Source organism: Globicephala melas, chromosome 12 (assembly GCF_963455315.2).
Source record: "Globicephala melas chromosome 12, mGloMel1.2, whole genome shotgun sequence".
Classification (NCBI taxonomy): Eukaryota; Metazoa; Chordata; class Mammalia; order Artiodactyla; family Delphinidae; genus Globicephala; species Globicephala melas.
Genome location: NC_083325.1, coordinates 35,549,604 through 35,562,557, shown reverse-complemented (window position 1 = coordinate 35,562,557; position 12,954 = coordinate 35,549,604). Strand labels below are relative to the sequence as shown.

The window sequence follows — 12,954 nt, the reverse complement described above, 5'->3', positions numbered from 1 at the left end:
ACAAAAAAGGGCGACTTTTAAAAAGTTAATTGTTTTAGCCAGTGAAAATGCAATATATTCAACTAAATTGGATAACTGATGATTTGGTTAGACAAAGGATTATATATACAAAATTACCCACATTGTACTAGATAGTTCACATATTTGAAAAGTTTTAACAATGTTATGGAACTCTGTAACACTTCTGAGTAGATTAGTTTTCAGATTTTGTTACTGAGGATATCTCTTTCATGAAAGATATTTCTTGCATTTTTATAATTTCAGAGGGCACAGTAATTAAACTGGTTTTATTGACAAGTAAAGCAGAATGATTCTATAAATGAAGCGGGTGGCACAGGCCCGATCAATTTTCTTATTTAAAAAGATACATTACCCCATTGTGTAATGCCTATTAAGTGTGTGGTGAAGTTAGTTAAAGTGCTTTATTTGCTAATTACATATACCTTCTTTATGATTCCTATTACACTATTTACTACGCCTATTTGAAAAGCTAATTATTTATTAAGACTGCTCAAGAGAAAGAATTTCACTCTTGAATGGAAAGAGAAATAAAGCTTAGGTCCTTAAGCAAATGATATCGGTTTATTTCCACAGTGTTGGTTTGATAAATTCTCTTTATTATTATTGATTCTGAAGCCGATAATAACATCACATCATCATTTGGGACATTCAAAATCTAATTTGTATAATTCGTATTAATTATAATAACATCCAACTTAGTTACAGGAAGTTTGGGAGTCAGAAAGTCTTTCAGTAAAAAAAATGGCCACATCAGGTATTAAAAGAAGACATTTGATATGTACTTTTCAGAATATTTTTAAGTTCAATCTTCAAAATGAAAAATATTTTCCTAATAAAACATGTTATAATTCCCTCTCTATTTCCAAAAATAGTAATTGAGAACATAAAAATTCAACTCAACACCACAAATAACAGTATGCTCCATAACATCACTTACAATGTCATTCAACTACTCATAAACAAATTGAGAATAACATTGTTTAATTCATTCTACAGCATTCATTAAGCCTATCTATGTACCAGGTACTCTGCTGGGCACCTGGGATTAAATTATGAATGAAACACTATTCTTACCCTCAAAGAGCTTTCTGTTTAGTACAGGAGAAAATCACATATAACAGCAAATATGTGATAGGTATCGTTATAATAGTGGTATATATATTTGGTTATGCAAGTTTAAATGAAAGAGTGATCAACTCAACTCATCCAATAACTAACTTTCATAAAAACTCATATAAACTTCATTGAAAAGTATAAATCCCATAAATCATCATGCATATGGTTAAGAACTCTGCTTTTTTCAATGACAGCAATAATTCTTTATCTTTACAAAAAGTATAGTTCTAAAAAATATAGTCACCCATTGTTTCAAGACATACCAGGAACAAAACAGAATTAAACTTGAAAAGATGTACCAAATACTAGTCAAACTCATTCTGACCTCACAGTAACCCTGTGAAGTAAATTTTTCTATTATCCCCGCTTTATAGATGGGGAATCTGAGGTTACCGCGGCCAAGATCACAAGGATAGCAAGAGGAAATGCTGGCACTTGAACCTACAGTCTGGTTGTGGAGGTCCCCTTAACCACTACATCACACATCCTCTCAGTGGACGATGATGATGGTGATGATGATGATGGGGCAGCTGAACAGCAAGTACTCTGTGACTTGTGCCCCTCACTTATCCTTAAGGCAACCCTTAGATGAAAACTCATTCCTCCCGTTTACAGGAGAAAACCCTCACAGGCCAGGTTTGAAACCTGCCTAAGGTCAGTCAGCCGTCCAGGGATGGTGGCTAGATTCAAACTCAGGCAGCATGGCTCCCCTCTGCTCTGAGGCCTCTCAATAATTCAGTCTTACACTCAAGAAAAAGACCACATGATGAAATTTATTAAACAATTCAAAAAGACTTTGTATAAGTCTTCCTGAAACACTCTGCAAGGTTTTGGGGCTTATGATAAGCATTTCCTTATGACAGCACTTACATTTGAGTCAACTTTACTACTTTTGGCTGATCATAAACACATTTCTCCTCTTTAAAAAGAAATCTTTCTGTAGAAACTTGGCAGATTTCAGTACAGAAACAGTCTATTCTTTACAATTAAATTTATCAACAACTTATTCTGGTTAGTCTGAAAGAGAAGGAGAGAATGAACTACTAAAAGGCCTTTCCTGTACTTTAATATTTCAAAACATGTTTGGTTTGGCCTAATTTGAATCTTGTGGACAACTAGACCAGAACTTGATTCAAAAAGAGGAATACCATTTTAAATAGGCTGAATTCTCAAAAGCGACCTCAGAAGGTGATTCAGAGTAACTATTTCTCATAATTTTTAGTTTTATCTCAAATTAAATATTAAAGATGCACAGGGCAAGATTCTCATAAAGCATATATGGCCAAGTATGTGTACTTTTGAACAGCCAACAACCAAGAGACCAAATTAAAATTTTGTTCAAGAGCAATCAAGTATACAAAAGAGAGATATCAAAAGAAAAAAAAAGCCCTTTTTGTCCTTAGCACACCCCACTGTGCCCAGTGACGGAGAAATAAAAAATTCTGTGCTTTAATTTCTTGCTAGAATAGAGGTGAGCTAAAGATGAAGTGTCAAGCTGGATTTGCATCTTACCTTGCTTTCCTCCAACAGGTTCAAAGACTTCATAACCTTTACGTTAATACTGAATTCACGTTTTTTTTTCAAAAGGGAACCTAAAGAACTATTTTAAAATAAAAATAGTAAGCCATGCCACAAGGCAACCTGTCTTCTCTTGGTCTGTCTCCACACATTCAAATTAGAAATATCTTTTACTTTGCCTTTATTGAATAAAAGTTTAACTTTGATTTGGAGGAAAACCTACCCATTAGCCGTTTTGCACTTTTTGCAGGTCATACAGTCTATCAGATCACATCGCTGACTATGACCACTCACTAAGAAAGCATGCCATTACAGCTCATTTTATAAGCATTATAATGCCCCGATGGTGGAAGTCTGGCAATACCTAGAAATACAGCAAGGTTGGTGAATAAGGAGTCGAGGGGCGGGGGAAGAGGGAGCGAGGGGGAGGCAGTCGCCACCTCAAATCCACGCCTGACCGGGAACCTCCAGCCCACAACGTGATCCCTGCCCTCCCCAGAGTGGACCGGCTACAACATTTTTCTAGATTCTCCCCCACCCCTCCGCCAACCCAACACGGTACTCACCCTTCTGTGAAGTCGGCACCGGGTCCAGCCCCGAGACGGGTCGGGGTGGCAGCGAGGGAGGGGACGTCTGGGCTGTGGGCGGAGGGTGTCGCTGCGTCACTCGAGTGCAGGACGCTGAGTTCGAGGGGTGGGAGCGGAGAGGGGCAGGAAAATCAAGTCACGGCCGCAAAGCGACAAGGAGAAACGGGGGGGGGAGAGCCCCTTCCCTAAAATAAACCCACCGGCCCCTGCGACCCCCCTGCCCCAGGGAGGGAAAATAAAATCAGGGGAAATAAAAGACTGACAAATAAATCCCTAAAACGACGAGGAGCGAGGAATAGACTTTAATTTAAAGGGGGGAGATTGAGCGAGGGCTGGAGGGGAGAGAGAAGTGGCTCTAGGTCTATCCCATGCCTTTGCAGTCCCCAAGCAGAGGAGGAGGCTGGCTGAGGGGAAGTTGCAGCGGCTCCTGAGGAGGAGGCGGAGGAGGCGGAGGAGGAGGTTACACCGTAACAAGTACAGACAGCCATGGATCAGAGGGGCGCTGCGAGAAGGGGCGGCCGCGGCTGGGCGAGCGGCGGCGGCGGCAGCACCGCCTGCTCGGCTCGCTCAAGACATTTAATTGGATTGATAGGTTGTGCAGTGACTCACAGACTTTACAGAGTCGTACAGCAGTCCCCGCCCAGCTGGACAGGGGAGACGCGGCGGGGACGGGAGGGGAAAGGGGGCAGTGGAAGAGCCGGGAGGGGAGGAGGCGACTGAGAGGGCGAGGCTTTGGGGGGGGCGGGGAGCGGAGAGAAGCCACCCAGTGGCGAAGCCTGCCGCTCCGACGGGCGTGGGCGTCGGCCAATGACGGCGCGGCTCGATAGGCGGCTGGCTTCGCCCCTGGCCCAATGAGTCTTCTAAGGACACTGCCGCGAACTGGAGTAGGGAGGGGGAATGGAGTGGGGGCTGGGGAGAGGTGGGTGGACGTTGAAAAGGGGGGTGGAGGGAACGATGAGGCGCCGAAGACCAGCGGAGTCACTCTGCCCTCCTCGCTCCGAAGTGCGCCTTCTGCCAATCCCGGGGCCGCGTGGAGGTGATGGACGCAAGTGTGTGACCAATGAGGAGGAGAAGCTGCCTCAGAGAGCCAGAGGGGAAGGAGTGGGGCGGGCCAACGCCCTCCCCTCCCTCAGGCGCCCGGGTCCTCCCTCCTGCCCATTTCGGGTCAGTCAAGCAAACAACAGTGAGAGGGTTGGGGCCGTGCGGGGTGGGGTGGGGTGGGGGGCGGAGGGGCCGCGCCGCTGGCGGCGTGACAGCGATAGGGACTGGCTGTGCTGCCGACTCCGCGCCGGCAGGAGGAGGAGGCGGCGGAGGCTGGCTCCTTACTCAGCCTGCAGGCTGTTACTGCTGCTGCTGCTCAGCCTCTGCCTGGTGCTGCCGGGGAGCCTCTGCGGCCAAACCCCACTCTCGAGTGGCAGACAGATTTGGAGTGAATCAGATCAAAACTTTGCCTCAGGTCGGTGCAGTGCCCACTCTTGGAGACAGCTCCGTGTGACGCCCTGTGGGGCTGTGCTGAGGGAGCTGGACGCCAGAGACCGGAGGCTTGGCAATGGCATTTGCCTCCTTGCTTGCCTGTTTTGTGGGGAAGTCAGGGTAGGGTGTGGACAGGTTGAAACAGCTCCTGAATGCATACCATTTCTTTATTGAGTTTCTGGAAAAGGCACTTCTTAACCTGGCATGAGTGAAGCCGTATGGGCTTTGTGCGTGTATATATGTATTAGCTCCCTCCAGCCCTCTCTCCCGCACCGCTCCCACTTCTCTGCCCACGGTCCTCACCTTGTACCCTGACAGCAATCCTAGGGAGCACTCACTACTAGATCTTCTCGCGGCTCATTCCCAGGAGCTATGGCTTTTTCTCAATTTCTTGCCTACTGTCTCGTAATCATTTTACAGACCTTAACACTTTCCACGCACTTGTACTTGAAAGGAACTGTTATCACTAATAAACCTGAACAGAGATGCCCACAAAAGAAAATACACTGGCAAAAATCCACCTTCTTTCCCACAAGGTGCATTTCTGCACGTTATTTGAAATTTACGACAATTGCTTCCTACCAAGAAACCAAGGAAAGACAAATCACATATCGCATACCTACAAAAAAAAGATTTTCAAAACCACTTAGAATACCCAAAGTCCATTCTCCATAGACAAGTCAACTAGAGAGACCTAGGGTTGATTTACGGTCTTGAAGTGAGCAAGATCATTTTTTTTCCCCCATAATTATAAGATTAAAACCTACAGTGGTCTGGAATTCAGAGGAGACATAATAAGTGAACAATAAGCCTTCAGGCTTATTCCAGTCATATTGGGGCTTTCCTTGATTATTGTAATTTTAAGGTATGGATCCTTCCCCTAAACTGTAATTGTGACACTCAGCCTGACACCACTTACGTCTTCTCTTTCTGATTTTAGCCCTACTCCATGATTTCAGCCTGTATCCTAAGCCCACCTAAGAAAATGAATCGGGCTGCAGACTTCTCATAGTGCCCAGATTGTGTACCTGTTGCCCCTCGGTGTTTTGAAACTTCTTCGGAGTTCGGCAGTGCAAGGAGGCCAGCATCCTCATCCCAGGACATAGTGATCTGCAGGAGGTGGGCCATGTTCCCTTAGCCAGGTCACCCTGTGATAATTTAAACACACTAAATCCCTCATGTGAGAAAAATCAGCTCTGTTTCTAGTGTGGGCTGTTTTACTGCATTTAAGAATAATGCTGATAATACTTTTTAGAAAGCCTGTTTCTTATTTCTTTCACTGTGAGGTCATTTTATGGCTCAGGTGAATATCATTGGTCGGAGTGTTATCTTACATACTGTGGATGGTACTGAAAACACAGAAAGAGATTTTGAGTCTAGACATACACTAGTATCTTTCAGAGGATCTCCAAATAGCTAGGGTTAGCATCCTGTGGCAGAAGTTGCTCCTTTGTCAGTTGTTATTGGCATGTCTCCAGTCCCCACCATGTGTCATTTTCTAATTCTGTGCTCACCCTATTCCAGTATTTCTTAAATGGTTGTCTAAGGCCAACCTAGATTCCTGAGTCTGTTCTCAGATCTATTGACTCATTATCTCTGTAGTCTGGTCCTGGACATCTGTTTTTTTAGCAAATACCCCCAGTGACTTGAATAAATATTAAAATATCAAATGTTTCATTTGAAAACCCCTGTTTACTCCTTCCTTTTGAAAATTTAAAAACTCTTATTTATTTCTTCCTTTCTTCTTTTTCCCTTTCTCACACATATCTATTTCCTTTCTTCCACATATATTCCTTTCTCCTATATATTTTCTATCTCTCATTTTTGTGATCACTTCCCTTTCTACATTTCTTGTGCACAGGACTGTCTTATACACTGGCAGGGTGATCCCTAACAAAAAAATAATGAAGTTGGCAAATGGGCTTTCATAAATACCATAGGCATACCTTATAACTACAACACTTAAAATATGGGGAAGTCAAATAAATGTATAAAGCTTAAAAATATCATTGTAATTGATGTTATGTATAAATCTACAATATGTGTGAAACTTACTAGTTTATGATTTCAAAGTATACAAAGACAGAATTTTTTATATGTGGGAATCACATTTCAAAATGCAAATTTCAATATACAAATGATATCAATACATTTATATTGTTACTGTCATTTTTTTTCTAAACAGTGGAGTGAGACTAATGATGTGCTAAGAACTAGTATGGTTACCAAAAAAAAAAAAAAGTACTATATGAGATTTTTGTTATGTCATAGAGCTTATATACAACCCACATGGACCGGGAAGCAAAAGCACATCCTTTATTGAAGATAGAGGCTTCAACCCGGTCTCATTAGCATTCCCAAAGAGAGAGCCCAAACATTAGCTCACAATCCAAATTACAAAACAAATGAAGAAAAAACCCACCATGACTTAATTGATATTTATAAGACATTCCATCCAAAAATAACAGAATACACTTTCTTCTCAAGTGCTCATGGAACATTCTCCAGAATAGATCATATCTTGGGGCACAAATCAAGCCTCAGTAAATTTAAGAAAATTGAAATCAAGTATCTTTTCTGACCACAACGCTATGAGGCCAGATATCAATTACAGGAAAAAGTTTATAAAAATACAAACACTTGGAGGCTAAATAATATGCTACTAAACAACCAAGAGATCACTGAAGAAATCAAAGAGAAAATCAAAAAATACCTAGAAACAAATGACAATGAAAACATGACGACACGAAACTTATGGGATGCAACAAAAGCAGTTCTAAGAGGGAAGTTTATAGAATACAATCCTACCTCAAGAAACAAGAAACATCTCAAATAAACAACCTAACCTTACACCTAAAGCAATTAGAGAAAGAAGAACAAAAAAACCCCAAAGTTAGCAGAAGGAAAGAAATCATAAAGATCAGATCAGAAATAAATGAAAAAGAAATGAAGAAAACAATAGCAAAGATCAATAAAACTAAATGCTGTTTATTTGAGAAGATAAAATTGATAAACCATTAGCCAGACTCATCAAGAAAAAAAGGGAGAAGACTCAAATCAATAGAATTAGAAATGAAAAACAAGAAGTAACAACTGGCACTGCAGAAACACAAAGGATCATGAGAGATTACTACAAGCAACTATATGCCAATAAAATGGACAACCTGGAAGAAATGGACAAATTCTTAGAAAAGCACAACCTTCCGATACTGAACCAGGAAGAAATAGAAAATATAAACAGACCAATCACAAGCACTGAATTTGAGACTGTGATTAAAAATCTTCCAACAAACAAAAACCCTGGACCAAATGGCTTCATAGGCGAATTCTATCAAACGTTTAGAGAAGAGCTAACGCCTATCCTTCTCAAACTCTTCCAAAATATAGCACAGGGGGGTATACTCCCAAACTCATTCTACGAGGCCACCATCACCCTGATACCAAGACCAGACAAAGATGTCACAAAAAAAGAAAACTACAGGCCAATATCACTGACGAACAAAGATGCAAAAATCCTCAACAAAATACTAGCAAACAGAATCCAACAGCACATTAAAAGGATCATATACCATGATCAAGTGAGGTTTATCCCAGGAATGCAAAGATTCTTCAATATACGCAAATCAATCAATGTGATACACCATATTAACAAATTGAAGGAGAAAAACCATATGATCATCTCAATAGATGCAGAGAAAACTTTTGACAAAATTCAACATCCATTTATGATAAAAACCCTCCAGAAAGTAGGCATAGAGGGAACTTTCCTCAACATAATAAAGGCCATATATGACAAACCCACAGCCAACATCATTCTCAATGGTGAAAAACTGAAACCATTTCCTCTAAGATCAGAAACAAGACAAGGTTGTGCACTCTCACCATTATTATTCAACATAGTTTTGTAAGCTTTAGCCACAGCAATCAGAGAAGGAAAAGAAATAAAAGGAATCCAAATCAGAAAAGAAGAAAAGCTGTCACTGTTTGCAGATGACATGATACTAGAGAATCTTTAGAGAATCCTAAAGATGCTACCAGAAAACTACTAGAGCTAATCAATGAGTTTGGTAAAGTAGCAGGATACCAAATTAATGCACAGAAATCTCTTGCATTCCTATACACTAATGATGAAAAATCTGAAAGAGAAATTAAGGAAACACTCCCATTTACCACTGCAACAAAAAGAATAAAATACCTAGGAATAAACCTACCTAAGGAGACAAAAGACCTGTATGAAGAAAACTATAAGACACCGATGAAAGAAATTAAAGATGATACAAACAGATGGAGAGACATACCATGTTCTTGGATTGGAAGGATCAACATTGTGAAAATGACTCTACTACCCAAAGCAATCTACAGATTCAGTGCAATCCCTATCAAACTACCACTGGAATTTTTCACAGAACTAGAACAAAAAATTTCACAATTTGTATGGAAACACAAAAGACCCTGAATAGCCAAAGCAATCTTGAGAAAGAAAAATGGAGCTGGAGGAATCAGGCTCCTGGGTTTCAGACTATACTACAAAGCTACGGTAATCAAGACAGTATGGTACTGGCACAAAAACAGAAATATAGATCAATGGAACAAGATAGAAAGCCCAGAGATAAACCCACGCACATATGGTCACCTTATTTTTGATAAAGGAGACAAAGATGTACAATGGAGAAAAGACAGCCTCTTCAATAAGTGGTGCTGGGAAAACTGGGCAGCTACATGTGAAAGAATGAAATTAGAACACTCCCTAACACCATACACAAAAATAAACTCAAAATGGATTAAAGACCTAAATGTAAGGCCAGACACTATCAAACTCTTAGAGGAAAACATAAGCAGAACACTCTATGACATAAATCACAGCAAGATCCTTTTTGACCCACCTCCTAGAGAAATGGAAATAAAAACAAACAAATGGGACATAATGAAACGTAAAATCTTTTGCACAGCAAAGGAAAACATAAACAAGACAAAAAGATAACCCTCAGAATGGGAGAAAATATTTGCAAATGAAGCAACTGACAAAGGATTAATCTCCAAAATTTATAAGCATCTCATGCAGCTCAATATCAAAGAAACAAACAACCTAATCCAAAAATGGGCAGAAGACCTAAACAGACATTTCTCCAAAGAAGATATACAGATGGCCAACAAACACATGAAAGGATGCTCAACATCACTAATCATTAGAGAAATGCCAATCAAAACTACAATGAGGTATCACCTCACACCAGTCAGAATGGCCATCATCAAAAAATCTACAAACAATAAATGCTGGAGAAGGTGTGGAGAAAAGGGAACCCTCTTGCACTGTTGGTGGGAATGTAAATTGATAATAGCCACTATGGAGAACAGTATGGAGGTTCCTTAAAAAACTAAAAATAGAACTACCATATGACCCAGCAATCCCAGTACTGGGCATATACCCTGAGAAAACCATAATTCAAAAAGAGTCATGTACCACAATGTTCACTGCAGCTCTATTTACAATAGCCAGGACATGGAAGCAACCTAAGTGTCCATCGACAGATTAATGGATAAAGAAGATGTGGCACATATATACAATGGAATGTTACTCAGCCATAAAAAGAAACAAAACTGAGTTATTTGTAGTGAGGTGGATGGACCTAGAGTCTGTCATACAGAGTGAAGGAAGTCAGAAAGAGAAAAACAAATACCATATGCTAACACATATATATGGAATCTAAAAAAAAAAAAAAAAGGTTCTGAAGAACCTAGGGGCAGGACAGGAATAAAGACAGAGATGTAAAGAATGGACTTGAGGACACGGGGAGGGGGAAGGGTAAGCTGGGACGAAGAGAGTGGCATGGACATATACACATTACCAAATGTAAAATAGCTAGCTAGTGGGAAGTAGCTGCAGAGCAGAGGGAAATCAACTCTGTGCTTTGTGACCACCTAGAGGGGTGGGTAGGGAGGGTGGGAGGGAGATGCAAGAGGGAGGAGATATGGGGATATATGTATATGTATAGCTGATTCACTTTGTTATAAAGCAGAAACTAACACACTATTGTAAAGCAATTATACTCCAGTAAAGATATTAAAAAAAGAAAGAAAGAAAAATCGCCACCATGAGCAAGAGGAGGCAGAGAAGGAAAAAAAGAAAAACAGCAGAATTAGACCCTAAATCTGAAAATGGACAATTTAAAAATAGGCCCATTTCGCTTATGAACATAAATGCAAAAATTTCTTAATATTAACTAACCAAATCCAACATTCTTACTCCAGTGAACTAGGAAAACCCTTGATATTCATTTCCCTCTCTTTAGAATATACCTGTCTAGCTACCTATCTAGCCATTTATCATGAAAACATAATAAGTAGGGTTTATTCTAGAAATTCAAGTATGATTTAACATCAGAAAACCTATCCAAATAACTCACCTCAAAAAGAATAAGAGAGAAAAATCATTCGAGAATGTTCATCATTATTAATAATAAAAACTTTCAGGAAAGTTAGGAATAGTAAGAAATTTACTTAACTTTATGAAGGACCAAAAATGTACAGCAAAATATTATAAATTGATTAACTTTAAACACATTCCATTTAAGTGTAGGATCAAGAGAAGGTTGCCACTGCTGTTTAACATGATATTGAAAGTCCTGGCTGACAAAATAAGATTTGTAATAAAAGGAAGAAGAAATTAAATAGAAGAATCAGAAGGAAAGAGATAAAATTGGGATTGTTTGCAGTAATATGATCAACCACATAAAACACCTTATAGAAACAATAAGCTATTAGAAATAATAAAAGAATGCAGCAAGGTGACAGAGATGCTTTTCTCCCCTTCTTCCAAAGAACTACTTTTTTTTTTTAATGGGGCACAAGGCCAACCAGAATAAAGACAACATTTGCTAGCCTCCCTTGTAGCTAAGTACTGCCATGTTCCAAGCAATGGGTTAAAAGCAGAACTGGTGCACACATTCCTAAAAGGAGGGAATGTGCCTCATCCTCTTTCCTGCCATCTGAAATGAAGATACAATAGCTGGAGCTTCGGCAGTCATCCTAGACCATGAGCTGAGTTTGAATATGGAAGCCACACATAGCAGAACAAGAAAGAAGGCACCTGCTATACTAACACCAGCCCTAAAATGTCTACCTCCAAACTTTGGAACTTCTTGAATAAACATCTATCTCATTCACGCCACTGTTATTTTAGTTTGTGTATGTGTGTGCCTGGTGTTACAGATAGCCAAACCTTATCCTGATACAGCAAGATTCCCAAATTCAAAATCAATTCATGAAAACCAAAAGTATACTTACATACTAGTACTAACAAACTAGAAAATAAGATACTTCTTACAATAGCAACAAAACTCTAAAGTTTTTGGAAATTAACCTAAGAAAAAAATGCACAAAACTTTCATGGGAAAAAATGTTAATGCTATTAACAGACTTCAAAGAAGACCTGAATAGGGGTATATATAATGTCTGTGGATAGGAGTAACATTCTTAAGATATCAGTGATCTCTAAATGTATTCATAAACTCAGTGCAAACCATTCAAACTTTTAATGGGATTTGAAGAATTTAAACATTCTCAAATACATATGGAAGATTGAATTCCATTATAATCTGGTCATTTTTGAAAACAAAAATCATAGAGGGGAAATTTACCCTTCCAGATAATGACATAAGTCACAGTAGCAGACATGTAGAACAGTGGGACAGAATAGAGAACTCAGAAACAACACTTTTACCTATGAGAACTTGGTATGTGATAATGGTAACATCACAAATCTATGAGAAAATCATGTAGAGATAGTCAACTATTGCTGCAGTAATAATACCATGTAATGAACAACCCAGAAATACCAGTGGCTTATAGCAGCCATTGTTTTTTCTCTCTCACAGGTCTCTACTGATCTCATCTGGTCTGGTCAAGACTTGGCTGGACTCAGCCGAATTCAGCTGGGCTTTGCTCCAGGACACAGGTTAGTTCAGGTCTTTATCACATGCCTCATTCTGGCAATGACAGGAGCTCAAGAGATGAAGTCTCATCACCCAAACACATTTAACACGTCTGCTGCCATCTCCTAATATTTCATTGACCAAATTAGTCACATGGCCAAGTCTAACAAATTGGTGGAAGGTGCTGCAAAACCACGTGGCAAAGAGCATGGCAGTATAATTCTATAGCATGGAGGACACAAAGGATTGGGAACAATAATCCAACCTAACACACAAGTTTTGTTTCATAGATAATGTTGGAAAAATTG

General features: G+C 39.8%; 1 protein-coding gene and 1 long non-coding RNA gene across 2 annotated transcripts in view; one reads left to right on the top strand and one right to left on the bottom strand.

Moving 5' to 3' along the window:
* SERTAD2 (SERTA domain containing 2) overlaps positions 1-3,805 on the bottom strand; it is a 112,326-nt gene extending 108,521 nt beyond the window's left edge. Inside the window, exon 1 of the mRNA XM_030877390.2 lies at positions 3,222-3,805. The gene's annotated coding sequence lies outside the window, so the exon portion shown is untranslated. The remainder of the gene's footprint in view (positions 1-3,221) is intronic.
* A 446-nt stretch (positions 3,806-4,251) lies between these two features.
* LOC115864033 (uncharacterized) lies at positions 4,252-12,670 on the top strand. Its single transcript, XR_004043782.2, has 3 exons — positions 4,252-4,406; positions 5,656-5,834; positions 12,590-12,670. It is a non-coding gene; the product is annotated as an uncharacterized lncRNA (long non-coding RNA).
* Positions 12,671-12,954: the final 284 nt, after the last annotated feature.